This window comes from Amblyomma mixtum, chromosome 9 (genome assembly GCF_055824585.1).
Source record: "Amblyomma mixtum isolate Tamu chromosome 9, ASM5582458v1, whole genome shotgun sequence".
NCBI classification, from domain to species: Eukaryota; Metazoa; Arthropoda; class Arachnida; order Ixodida; family Ixodidae; genus Amblyomma; species Amblyomma mixtum.
The window spans coordinates 45,913,828-45,927,871 of record NC_143020.1 but is presented as its reverse complement, the minus strand read 5'-3'; the positions used below and the strand labels follow the sequence as shown (position 1 = coordinate 45,927,871).

Genomic DNA, 14,044 nt, shown 5'->3' with positions numbered 1-14,044 from the left:
GAAGAAAGAGGTGCCGGAGCCACCGGAATGATTTCGACCACCTGGGGATCTTTAATGTGCACTCACATAGCACAGCACACGGGCGCATTTTGCTTTCAGTCTCCATCGAAACGCGACTGCCGCGGTCGGGTTCGAACATGGGTACTCCGGCTCGGCTCGGTAGATGAGCGTCTGTAGCACTGAGCCACTGTGGCGGTGTCCAACACTGGCGTAGCCTTAATTTCGCCTCCTCGTCAACCACCCAGTGATGTAGCCACGAATTACAATGGTTCTGAGGAAGTTAAACGCGTGGTAACTGTCACTTCTCGGTGGGCACTTCAACCGTACTAAGTGTTTATAAGGAACCATCCCTTACGGGATGATCCAAATATACATCCTGTCCCTTTCTAGTAAAAACTTTGACCACTGACTGACTGAAAAACATTATATTTAAAATATGTACAGGGAGCGAGTGGAGCGGTCCTTAAGGGGCCGCCTCTTACAAACTAGGTGGGCTGCTCATTACAGGAGCCCATTGGCTGTAGCTGCTGCTTGGGCGCGCCGCTGTGACCTTGGCTCGCCAGGTCAGAGCAGCCGAGCAGGGCCGCCTCCCAGTCCTCCCGGGTTGGGTTGAGGATAGGGGGAAGGTGAGGGGTTGATTGTCATGCCCACACATTGCGGTAAAGGTCCGAAGACTTTTCCCTACAGTGCGGGCACTCCCCTGTGCACGCCGGGTCGAAATGTTTGATGACTGCTGGGCACAGCAGTGTTTTAGATTTAAAGGCGAAGGAGTAAGCGTTTCTCCGCCTTCGTGAGGCCCTTGCAGGGGTTAGGAAAGATTGCACGGCTGAATTGGTAATATTGGATGATTTCCTTGAAGGTAAAAGCCGGATATGGGTCGGAGTCCGCATTGGAGGGAGGCAAGGGCGATGCCCGGAGAGTGAGCGCGCGGGCAGCGGCGTCGGTCGCTTCGTTGCCCTCGAGACTCGTGTGCGCCGGAGTCCATATTATTGTTCGGGACGTGGGAGCCCCGAGGTAATTGCTATTCTGAAGTATTCGGTATGCCAGATAGGAAATAAAGCCCCTTTCGATGTTCCTGCAGGCCCCTCGCGAATCGGTAATGATGACTCGCGAGTCCTGATCGGCGGCGGCGAGCGCGATTGCCACCTCTTCTGCACGAGTAATGTCTTGTGCTTTGAACGTAAGGCTGTTCACTGCGGTATTTTGGCGGACGACTGCGGCCGTGTACCAACCCCCATGGTGTGGGCCGGTGGCGTCCGCGTAAAATACTCCGCGTTTGTTTCCATAGTAGCGTGCCAAGGCTCCCGCCCGCGCGAGGTGCCGCCCACCATGGTCGTCTCGTGTCATGTTGGCCGGAAGAGGGTGTACGTGCAGGGCGTATCTCCAGATTTCGGGAATGCACACGCGCTCTTCCGTCAGTGTTGGGTGCTGGATGTGAAGTCGGGCAAGCAGGCGGCGACCCGACGGCGTCTTTGAGAGTCTTGTGTAGTGGTTTGTCAAGTGCGCTTCTCGGAGCTCCACGAAGGTGTTGACCATCCCCAGACCCAGGAGGCGCTGGTTGGACGTGGTGACCGGCAGGTCAAGAGCACGCTTGTAGATCTTACGGAGAACCACCTCAAGGGCTTCCTCGTCACATTTGCGAAGGTGGAGGTAAGGAGTCGAGAACAAGACTCGACTGGTTACGAATGCGTGTGCCAGCCGCAAGGCATCTTTACACCGTAATCTCCCGCGGTTATTCGAAACGCGGCGGATCATGCGGCCCACCTGGTCCCCCACCTTGCGCAATTTGGGCAGTGCTGTGTCGGCACGGCGGTGTTTATTGCTAAAGATACCCAGTACTGTTCTGGGATGATCCGCTCGCTAGGGACAGTTCGATTTTGGTAGTGCACTTCGGCGAGGGTCGAATGTGCACAAATTCCGATTTGGCCGGGGAGCATTCGAGGCCGCAGCGGCGGGCGAAAGCGTCCACAGTCTCGGCCGCTTGCTGCAGGTTGGCTTCAGTGTCTCCAACCGATCCGGGTTTACCCCAGATGGTGATGTCGTCGGCATAGAGCGCGAGCTGTATGCCTTCAACACTTTCCAGCTGGGCTGGAAGTTTCATCATTGCCAAATTGAATAGTAGGGGTGAGAGGACCGCGCCCTGCGGGGTACCTCTCGTACCTAATTGGTAGGGGCCGTGTTCTTCATCTTGTATCCGGATATACGATTGCCGGGCGGAGAGAAATTCCCTAATATACTGAAACGTGTCGTGTCTACAGTTGGTTTGTGAGAGGTGCGTCAAAATGATGTCGTGCGTTACATTGTCGAAAGCCCCCTTCAAATCGGGGGCGAGTACTACCTTGTCATTAAGGGGGTATTCGACGGGATTCCGAATTTCGCGGTCTAAATGAAGCAGGACATCCTGCGAGGACCGGTGCGGGCGGAACCCGATCATGGTGTCTGCGAATACATTTTGGTTTTCCAAAAATTCGGACAGCCTGTCTCGCACCATAGTCTCCATCAGCTTTCCCGCACAAGACGTGAGGGAGATGGGGCGGAGGTTGTCCGTGTTTATGGCTTTGCCGGCTTTAGGAATGGAAGTGACCAGGGCGGTCTTCCATTCGATTGGGAGGGGTGCCTGACCTAACCAGATTGAGTTTATGTATGCGAGGAGCGCCTCGTAGGCCGGGTCGGGAAGGTTGGCAAGTAATTTCACAGTTATGTTGTCCCTTCCGGGCGCCGTTCCTCGTTTCATTTTACTCAAGGCCGCATTCAGGTCGTGGAGCCGAAACGGTTGATCCAGTTCCGCGTTCTCAGAACCTGCATACGAGTACGCTGGCCCTCGGGGGCCCTGTTGGATGCAGAGGTATTGATCACGTAATTTGCATGCTAATTTTGAGGTATCTCCGCTGAAGCTATGGATAGCCCGTTGGAGATGTTTTTGTGTCTCGGCTCTGCTTTTAGTCGGATCGATCAAGGCACGAAAGAGACGCCAAGTGCTCCGGCTAGACATCTGTCTAGCGGCCGTATTGCAGCGGTCCACCCAATTCGAGCCGGCAAGCTGGGCCGCATACTCAGCCGCTCGCTGGGTGAGCTCGGCGATGCGAATTTTGAGTTTCCGATTATTTTTTATTTATTTATTTATTCAAGGTACCTACAGCGCCTTGAGAGGCATTATTGTAGGGGGGGGGGGGGGGTAAGTACATTAACAGTAAAATTCAATACAGCACAAGCGAACAAAACAGAAAGAAAAGTTACAGAAAAATGTTAAGAACTTCCAAAAAGATAAAAGCATTCTGATTGCACCCGACACGCAGAACCAACACTGACAACAGCATAATCAGATTACTGCATGGTCAATTTCGGTCTGGAAATTCTCGCTCTCAAACACTTCATTAGGCAGCAGGTTCCAATCACTTATTGTGTTGGGAAAAAATGAATATTTAAATGTATTAATCCGGCAGTTATACCCTCTAATTTTCATGGTATTGTCCCTTCTACTCGATTACGTTTTTGGCGGCGCCATTTGCGGACGAGGCTATATGCCGCGCCTCCCAGAGATGCAGGAGGTGGTTGTCCACCTCCGGCGTGGCCTCTGATAGTGTAACTTGAGTTTCTACCGAACGAAGATGTGTAACCAATCCTTGTGACCATGCATGGTAGCCTTGTTTGTGACTAGGGGCCGAAATAGTGCAGGTGTGCCGGGACTTTGTCCAGTCGGGCAGGCGGGCTTGGGCGTGGGATCTTGCCAGTGGTTTGGTTGTGACGCTGATGTTGAGTATGCAGTGGTCACTGCCGAGGGTTTCCTCGGTGTTGGTCCATTCTGTGTGTTTTAAGTTTTTGGTGAAGGTAAGGTCCGGACACATGTCCCGAGTCACGGAGTTACCCACCCGCGTTGAATGTGCAGGGTCGGTGTGAAGGGTCAGGCCCTGCGTGGACGCAAGTTCCGCTAGCTTGCGTCCGCGCTTCTCTTCACGCACGTACCCCCAGAGTGTGCTATGAGCGTTGAAGTCGCCCACGATCACCAGAGGGTCCTTGCCCGCAGCCTTCAGGGCGCGACTGAAAAGGGCTGCGAAAGTTACATTTTTTATCTTGGGAGAAGAATAGATGTAAAGTATATGTAAAGGTGCGTTTTTTTTCTTAAGTGGAAGAAGAGTGACCATTACATAGGAATATGCAGTATTGAGGTCGAAATCGACCAAGTTGGCTGTGTAATTTTTGTGCACGCAGATACAGGTAGAGGGGTCCTGCTGGAACGTAACATAATTTGTAAGAGTTACGCCGCTCCCTGGCTCCTGGAAGGCAACCACCGCAGGAAGTGAATCGAATGTTGACAGGAAGAGCCGGAGGTTCGCCCGCTTGGCGCGGGAACGGCATCCCCGGCAGTTCCACTGCGTAATTTGGATGGGGGTGGCCGAATTGGTATGAGGAGAGCGCCTAATTTGAGGCCTGCCTGCCATGGTCCGTTAAATGAGAGGGCGATTGCAGGGACGCTGCTCCGGAGGCAGTACTCGCGGTGAGGGGGCCAGGGTTGCCGTTGGGAATTTTTCAAAAAGAGCCAGAACTGAAGCTAAAAGTAGCCAAAAGTAGCCACGCCACCTGATCTTGGCGCCAAATTTGTAGCCAAGTAGAAAAGAACTATTATTATAAGCCACTTTTATTAATGAACAATAAATAATATCATTTGGAATCAACACAAAAACACAGAGTAAATAAATAGCACGGAATTTTGGGCCTCTTGCTCGGCCTTCAAGTATCAGGTACGTTGCAAATAAATAAAAGTTCAGTCCGCGTAGTTTGTCTAGAGTAGATAGTGTTCTTGCCGGAGTAATTTTGGCACATTCTATTGTACTTGGCACTCAACAGGAACGTTAAACGATGATGCTGTTTTTTCTTGGAGTCGTAGCCCAAATTTGATTCGCAGAATCGCCATAAGCAAGTCCAGCTTCATTTTGTTAAGGATCTCTGTTTTCGTCAAGTTCACGCAAGAGAACACGCGCTCTGCATCAGCATTAGAAATTGGAAGGGTGAAAATTTTCAGTGATCCTTGCGCCAGGTGCTGAAAAGGGCATTCGCCGCAAGTGTCCTTGTACGATGCCGCTGCGTTCCAGAAAGTTAAACATGATGCGCGATCAAGTGCACCGCTAATTCTCTGCTGCTGGCGTATTCCAGACTCCAGTTCGTTGGAAGCATGGTTGGAAGAATATGTGCGTCGAGGACGCGCGCGAGCATCAAGGCGACCAGGACAGCAATGAGGACAGCAAAGCTTGGAAATAATTCTTCTTTTCTGTTCTTGCTTGCTATTGTATATGCAATTGCAAAAAAAAAAAATGGCTAGTAAATGCGCCCAAATAGAAGTTCAAAGTAGCCAGAAAGTAGCCAAGGAGCCAGCGTGAAATTTTCACCGCCAGACGGGGTCGAAAAGTAGCCAATTTGGCGCAAAGTAGCCACCAACGGCAACCCTGGAGGGGGCCATCCTCTATTCCGGAGAGCGAGCAGCTGTCATCATGGAGGTAAAAAAACTAGGAGGGAGTGCGCTCAGCCTCTGCAAGCCATCCTCCTCTGACGCCGCTGCCGAGGGCCCTTTTGCGCACTGACTCATGGGAAATAGGCCCTCCTCCACAGTTACCAGACTGCCAGCCAGCGGTGCTTTTTAGTGAACGTCCGTGCTCCGAAGTAGCGCAGCGCAGCGCTTTGGCGGAATGCGTACCGAGCTCGAGGTTGTCTGAAGGCTCCGCGTCTCTGTTGATTACACTCTTGAGTTTTTGGGTGCACTGTAGAAAACTGCGGGTAAACTTTTCATCAAAGGGTGCGGCCGCGACCTCGTCACTGTTCAACTGTGGTTCATAAAGAGAATGGAGAGGAATTCCTTTCGTCGTTATACACACATACGGAGCGTTTATTTCAGCGCATGCTATGAGCGGAGAACTCGAGAGTAGGCGAAGAAACGAGCCTCTAAAAAAGGGTGCAGCGGCTTCCAGAGCGCTCACGGCGGACGGACGTGTTGAACGAGCGCTCCGGCGCGCTGCGCAAGTTTCTATTTCTCGGGCAGGCGGACTTCGGCCCGCCCATGGGCCCTCCGTTCTCCGCTATTCTCAAGGCACAAGTCGTGCCGAATACGCGCGCGCACATAGGCGGTTCCGACGTGAAATTCAGCAGTGAAGTATTTCTCTCTCTCTCGCTGTCGAGAGAGAGTGCCGGCGGCTTTACGTCTGCCCCTGCGCGGGGTCTCCCGGCCACTGCGCACAATCACTTACAAAAAGAAGTAAACTGTATGTATACATAGCCGCGCGCTCGTAGCGTCCTGTCTCGGACTAATCGCGCGCGCGGCATACTGCACTAGCGGCCGGGGTGGGGCGCCCGGCCGCGTATACCGTCGGAGGTAGCACCCACGGAGCGTTCGTGTCACGCGTGCACTACCTGGCGAAGAGCGAGCGGGAAGTCAAGCCCGCCTGTTCGATGAACGCACAGAGGCTCACCACTGTTTTGTCACGGGTATAGAGGCTAGAATATCACGGGTGCGCGCAGTGCCGCGCTGCCACAGGAGCGCTTCGAGACTGTCCGGGATGCAGCGCCCTGCAGGCCGCGAGAATCTCGCGACGCGGCACTGCAGAAGCGGCACAGCGAAGGAGCATGTGCTCCAAGTGTCTCCACTGCGCCGCAGTCAGCGCACGCGTCGCTCGGGGATGGTGGACGCTGCGGCGAGCGAGCAGTTTGCGCTCACCACGGAGCCGTCAGTGAACGCAAGCAGATGGTCGCGTAGTTGCTCGTACAGCGAGAGAGCGAAACCGAAACCGAAATCCAGCTAAGAGCTACCACTGCCTTGTCACGTGAGGGCCTATTTCCCATGATGCTTTCCATTATATTTTTTATGACTAGGCTTCAAGATTGTGACGTCATGGTCCCTCCTAGTTTTTCTTCCTCCATGGCTGTCATCGTCTTCTGCTAAAGTTTCCATGGCGCGACGCGAGGTTTTGGGATAGCGGCCAGACACGTCTTTGATTAGACCGCCGACTCGTCGGACGCCACGCGAAGATTCTGCGGTGTGCTATGCGACGATTGTGGGTATAATTTCGGTAATTTTTGCGATCGCGGAGGTGATTGCCGCGGAAATTTAATTTCTAGGGCATGGAAACGGGCGTACATGCGGGCCTCTAGACAGACCTCAAGTGCAGCTTCCGCGTTCAGTGCTGCGTTCGATGCCGCGGGCACACTCTCCATTGCCTCGGTAGCGGTTTGCGAGGGGGGAGTGATAGGCTGTTTTGATTGCGATTCTAGGAGCGCAATTTTCTGGAGCAGCATATCAATTTTCCCCTCAAGAGCTGCTATTTTGGTTTGCTCGGCACTGCATGCGGCAGGGGGGCAGGAGGAAGGGGAGGAGGAGGCAGCCCTGTCCGTACCGCTCACCTGCGTTCCATTTTTCACGGCGTTGACCCAGGCGCCGGGCTTGTGTGGTGGCGCTGTCGACTGCTTTACAGTGTCGCCGTGTGGTGGCGGCTGCGTCGACGGGCGCTTGCCGGCTCCTCCGTTTGGTGTCGTCGGCTTCTCAATGTTGTTGTCCCGGCTTGGTAACTCACCAGGGCGGCCAAGATGGCGGCTCTTCTTCTTGGCAGCTACTTTATTTTTTTCGCCCTTCGGGGCGGCCATCTTGTGCTTGGGGAATTTCGCCGCACACTCCCGCGAGTTTGTGGCGTGTGCACCGCCACAAACCGAGTACCGCGGCACACACTCGTGAGGGGCCGGCACCCCCTCCTGAAGCGGAGCTTGTTGCCCACAGAGACCGCACGTGTCCGGCTGCGTGTTGTACAAGCGTCCACTCGGTGGCCAACGGCCCCACACAGGCCGCAGGCCGGGATCGTCCGGTAGTAGTTTTGAACAGGGATAAGCATGATCTCATAGCGCACAAAACGCGGTTTCTCCCTCCCGGCGAAGGTGATCCGAGCTTTGTTAGAGGTGCCAAATTTCCGAACCTCGGTGATGGTGCCTGCCCTCCACTGCACCTGCTGCCGAAGCGATTCAGTTGTGTCCGCGTTGCTGTCGGTGATGACGCCGTGGCAGACATCGCCTCCGTCCTGTCGAAGGTATCCGTGCAGTGGAATCTCCCCATGCTCGGTGTTAATGGAGATGTCCCCGAGGAGCCGGGTTCGGGGTGTGAATCACAATGAGGTTTTGGTCACGGGATGGGAGAACCGTAACAGACCTTGCTACCTCGGGCCCGAGGTAGGCCGTAATGGCGGCGCCGTAGCGATTCCCTGAAAAGGCTTGATGCAGCGACAGGTGTTTGCGTGGCTTGAGCAAGACCACGAAGTCGTCAGGGCCCGGTCTTGGGAGTGGCCGAGGCTTCCAGTTGGGACGGGCCCTGCCTTTGCTTCCTGCAGCGCGCGAGGCAGGAGGCTGCATCTTTACAACCGGTGTGCCGGAGGCCGGGGTAGCGATGGACGCCGCCAGTTTGGCTTGAGCGAGCGATCGGCGCGCGACCGCTTCGTTGAGGGATTAGTTCTGAAATTTCAGAACAGCTGCTGAGTTGTCGCCTTCTGACGTTGAAACGGTCGTCCAGATCATGCCATCAGGGTCGTAACCCCTCACGAATGATTCAGGGCAGCCATGTTATCTGGGGAGGCCGGTTCCACGCCGCCGCGCATCGAAACGCCGACGCCGTTAGGCCAAACTGCGTCGCCCGGGTGGCCGGGTGTAATTTGGCCTGCAAATCTTCAAAATTGGGCCCACCTGGCGAAATGTCGTATCCAAGCGGTCCAGATTTCTTGCTGCGTCGAAAGACGTCGATCTTGTAGAGGTGAAGACGACTGAGCCGTGGCTCCAGCCCAGAAACGACGGAACCGACACGCCACACGTCTTAGTCGGGCGCGCGACCACCAGCACCGTTAACGAAGGTGGGTAAAGGAAGTGAAATATATGCAAAAGAAAAGATTGAAAGGATGGGCACATCACCTCGCTATGAAATTGGTTTTTCAAGAAAGGAAATGACGCAATGACTCTCTCACATATCTCGGTGGACACCCGAATCGCGCCGTAGGGAAGGCATAAAAGAGCGGGTGCAAGATAAAGGGATAAATTGGTGTTTCAGAAAAGGAAATGGCGCAGTATCTGTCTCACATACCTCGGCGGACACTTTAATCGCGCCGTAAGGGAAGGGAGGAAGTTGGGAGTGAAAGAAGAAAGGGGGAAAGAGGTGGCGTAGTGGAAGTCTCCAGATTAATTTCGACCACCTGGGGTTCTTTAACGTGCACTGACATCGCGCAGCACACGGGCGCCTCTTGCGTTTCGCCTCCATCGAAACGCGGCCGTCGCGCTCGGGTTCGAACCCGGGTACTCCGGCTCGGTAGACGAGCGCCTTACCACTTAGCCACCGCGGCTGGTAAAAAGAATGAAAGAAAGAGGTGCCGTAGACGCCTCGCTGTCGTGGCCCCGGATAAATGTCTAACGATTATGCATATAAACGCGCCTATAAAATTCGAGATCTGTTTTGCGTTGCTTTGTGCTATTAACAACCGCTTTTAACAATTTTATGCAGCATGTGCAGTGCAGCGCGGTGATGGCTCTGAAAAGCATTATGCTTTGTATTTCCTGAGTCATTGTGGAAGATATTTTGTTCCCGCCGTTGACCTTCTCGCCCCAGAAAAACGATAGCATCAGAAAGTGGCTGTTCCCGAGGCGGTTGTCTTGGACTGCAGTCTTTCCGTTTATTCTCCGCTTCCCGCATGTTTTTTTTTTTTTTCTCTCTAGCCTTAGCGGACTTGGATTGTTTGTATGCCACTGTTACTTCTGAGGGACGGGAGTCCCTGATACAACTCGACTCAAAAATTAGGAGTCACTTTGGCGACTAAAGTGGTGCAAGGCGAAAGCCTGAGTACAGCATTCTGCCACGAATGTGGTTGTGAAGGATGATTCAAGTGCTGCCAGCGAATGACGCGTCCATTAGCTGTCTGCGTGTGTTACTGATGTGTGGTTAACATGTTAAGCTTCGCCTGTAAGAGTGGAACGCGACAGCGTCTTGCAACGCTGCCAGGGAGTCCACAGAACGCCATCGCCAATTCGGCTGTACGCCTTGCTGGACGGTAAATTTATTTTATGAGGAAAGGAAATGTATCCCTCTCGCATATCTGGGTGGACACCTACACCTCGCCGTAAGGCAAAGGAGGAAGATGGGAGTGAACGAAGACGCCGTGTTAGCTAGACGCGCCTTTGTTCATTCCAAAACCATTCAGCTGGCATTACGGATTGGCTAGCGTGCTCGTATCGCACTCCGGAGACCCTGGTTCGACTGCCCTTGTCTGAAAGAGTCAAATATCTAGGTATTCATCTCGACGCCAACATGTCTTGGTCTTTTCATGTTGAGCATCTCATCAAACGACTCCGTGTAACTTCTATGTATCTTTACAGAATGAAATTCAATACTTCTGTTAGGTTGCGTCAGCTTGTGTTTAAGGCTATAGGAGAGTCTATATTAAGGTATGGTGTCACTGTTTATGGCTCATGTGCGTTGTCTAGAAGGAGCCAAATCGATAGGTTACTACACAGAATTTCCGCAAACATTTTGTATGGCACGTCTAAGGAGACCTTAGATAGTGCTGAAAGAATGATTGCAGCTGATGTGTACTTCATTCAAGATTTATTTACACATGTAGTAATTAGTAGAAACTACTTTTCTAATAACTTTAAGCTTCCTGTGAACAAACCTAAAATACTAAGAAAAGTAGAGTCGTTTAAGCTTCCCAAGATATATACACACTATGGAAAAAGGTGCCGAATGTTCTACATCCCCTTCCTTTTTAACCAGCTTCCAACAAAAATACTATCATTGCAGACTATCAAAGAGGTCAAATCACAAGTAAAATCCTGGCTAGTTACGTCTAGAACCTTTAAAACGGTACACTGACATAATGGCTCGAAACACTTCGAAGGTCTTGTTGATATGTGTTACGAAGCACGGTTGCTTTTTTTTTTTGTTGTTGTTGTTGCATCCTCATAATCTATGTATTTAACCTACTTTTTCAGTGTGTACAAGTGTGATTGTTGTTCCTATCAATATATGTTTTTGTTTCTTTTTTTTCTTTTTTTTTTCTTTTATATTGCAAGCCATGTAATTTTGTCTGTACTGAGTCTGCACTTTGTTTGATTGCCGTGGCCCGCCCACAAGCGCCCTGTCTTGCGCTTCCGCGGGCACACATACTTCCATGTGTAAATATGACAAAATAAATATGTATGTATGTATGTATGTATGTATGTATTCGCTAACTCGACCAATTTCGTTCTCGGTTTTATTGATTTATGCGGTCTAACTAGAAAGGTAAATTAGGCTATTTCATATTTATATTATTGTATTTCTATCCATCTTGTTCTGTCATTCACCTGTCAAATGTTGGAACTGTCTAGGATGTTCGACACAATGTATATGAAACGAGCAACGTCGAACTGAGTGGGGAAGTGCGTGGTGGTGGAGCGAACGCGGCTTCGTACTTATCTGTTTTTTCAGCAGCGCCTCCTTCCGCGGACGCTGTTGTCGCTGCGACGCGCGTCCTTCTTTTCTTTTCCTCTTTCTTCTGACCTCTTCATTTTCCTCTCTCTTAATTAGGCTAATTGATTAATTAAGAAATTAACTAAACTCAGTCCCACTTACTTGGAGCATCACTATACGATCTCTTTGATTGGTTGCATGGTTACTAGCCAAAGTACAATTGGCCCCAATTGAAATTCGCGCACTGTGACGTCACGAGCATTTCGACCAATTGAAAAGCGTGACATTTTCTGTCGACAACTCCTGCTTACAACGATGAGGCATTAAAGGCTTCCGCCTTAAAAATTCAGGGGCACTTTGTTGACCTAAAGTGCGGTGAGGCGAAAGCCTTAGGCGCGGTATTGCTGCTTGTTTCACTGATGTGACACAAGCTTGTGTCACTGATGTGACAGCGTCTTGCAACGCTGCCAGGAAGTCCATACAACGCCATCGCCCGTTCGGTTCTTGCCTTGCTCGCCGGCAAATTGGTTTTTGAGGAAAGGAAATGTATCTGTCTCGCATATCTCGGTGGACACCCGAACCTCGCCGTAACGGGCAGGGAGGAAGATTGGAGTGAACCAAGATAGAGTATTCACTAGACGCGCCTAGGTAGATTCGCGAGGGGCCTGTCGGAACGTCGAACAAAGCTGCACTCCCTTCCTAGCCTATCGAATATACCAAAATTGCATACGGGATACGGACCCCGCACACCGTTACCTTATATGGGCCCCTGCTCATCAGGAGTTGGCAGGAAACGAGGCAGCAGACGCAGCCGCCCGCGCGCTCTCTCACCGGGCTGTTAAGCATGAAATGCTTTTAGCTCCCGTTGTCGGCAGTGTGGTAACGTCACGCCGAGACCGAGAGCCAACATCCGGGCACTGAATTCCACTCATCTGGGCACTGAAACGAGAGGATCCGAGCACCGTACGAGATTTAACGAGACTCTCTAAGCCCTCCTACGGGACCGGTATACAAGCGCCGGTAGCTTCGCGCCGAACGGGTGGTGGCGTTTCTCCCTTCCTGTGCGGTGCGGTTGAGGTGTCCACCGAGATGACAGAGAATTACTGCGCCATTTCATTTTCTCAAAAAGCGCTGCGTTCAAAGGGCAAGGCATCGCTCCGAACGAGTGGTGGCGTTTCCCTTCCTTTACGGTGCGGTTCGGGTGTCCACCGAGATGACAGAGAAGTACTGCGCCATTTCCTTTCTCAGAAATCCTTGCGTGCAAAAGAATAAGGCATCCCGCCGAACGGGCGGTGGCGTTCCTCCCTTCCAGCACGGTGCGGTTCTGGTGTCCACCGAGATGAGAGAGAATTACTGCCTAATTTGCTTTCCTCAAAGAGCGTCGCGTTCAAATGGCAAGGTATCGCGCCGAACGGGTGGCGTTCCGTGGACTGCCTGCCAGCGCTACAACACGCTGCCGCGTTCCACTCCTAAAAGCGAAGCTTAAGCGTCATTAATTAGCAGTTAATTAGCATTTAGTCATTAATCAGTAATTAGTCTCTAATTAGTAATTTGTCATTACTTCGTCATCAATTATGTGTGACGCAGCCGGTGGTGACGTCAACAGTATCACATAGGCAAAGTGGTACAAATAACCGAGGAATGAAAACAACGATTACAAAGATGAAAGGTGAACAGAAACCGGATACAGCTGACGAGGCAGGGCGGAAGAGATTCCCCTGACACACACACGAAATGATTGCGTCCACATGGACCCGTGCACAGCAAGACCCGTGGTTCAAGATTTTTACTAGTATCATCTACAACCAATTTGTTATGCCCGTAAACATTTCATGCTTACTCTACTCTCGGGTACGGGAGAGGCAGAGACCTTTTTTTCTCCTCCCCACCCGATCAAGAACCCGATTTTAATCCGGTGTATACATTCAAAGAAATTACAGCCTACTATCAAAACAGTCATCGCCTTTACCCAAGCCCATGTAAAGGCCTCAAGAAGGCGGATGAGCGGCTCCTTCTCCGCCTTCTCACTAATACATTACTGTGCCCGGCAGAACTAAAGCATTTTGACCCCTCCTGTAAGAGCAGCTGCCCGCACTGTAGTGCGGTGTCTTCTGACACCTATCACATGGTGTGGGCATGCCCCTCCAACCCGGCTTTTCCCCCCCATCCTCAACCCAACCCGGGAGGACTGGGAGGCGACCCTGCTCGGCTGCCACGACTTACAGGCCCAACAAGCCTTAGTCGGGCGCGCCCGGGCGGCGGCCACCGCGACTGGGGTCCCATACTAGGGACCTCCACCTAGTGTTTGTAAGGATCAGTCCCTTACGGGCTGATCCAAGCATACCTCCTGTCCTTTCTTAAAAATTACGAGCAACTTTAGTAGCGGCTAAAGTGGTGAAAGGCGAAAGCCTGAGTGCTGCATTCTGCTACGCGATTGTTCACTTCCCATTTTGTTGGTGCATTAATTAACTACTCATTAATGACGCTTAAGCTTCGCCTTTAGGAGTGGAACGCGACAGCGTGTTGCAGCGCTGCCAGGGAGTCCACGGAACGCCACCATCCGTTCGGCGCGATGCCTTGCCCTTTGAA

At 52.0% G+C, this 14,044-nt stretch overlaps 2 pseudogenes; both read right to left on the bottom strand.

The window, feature by feature from the left end:
- Nucleotides 1–419: 419 nt before the first annotated feature.
- Nucleotides 420–5,455, bottom strand: LOC149328881 (uncharacterized; annotated as a pseudogene).
- Nucleotides 5,456–5,500: 45 nt separating this feature from the next.
- On the bottom strand, nucleotides 5,501–8,586 carry LOC149328880 (uncharacterized; annotated as a pseudogene).
- Nucleotides 8,587–14,044: the final 5,458 nt, after the last annotated feature.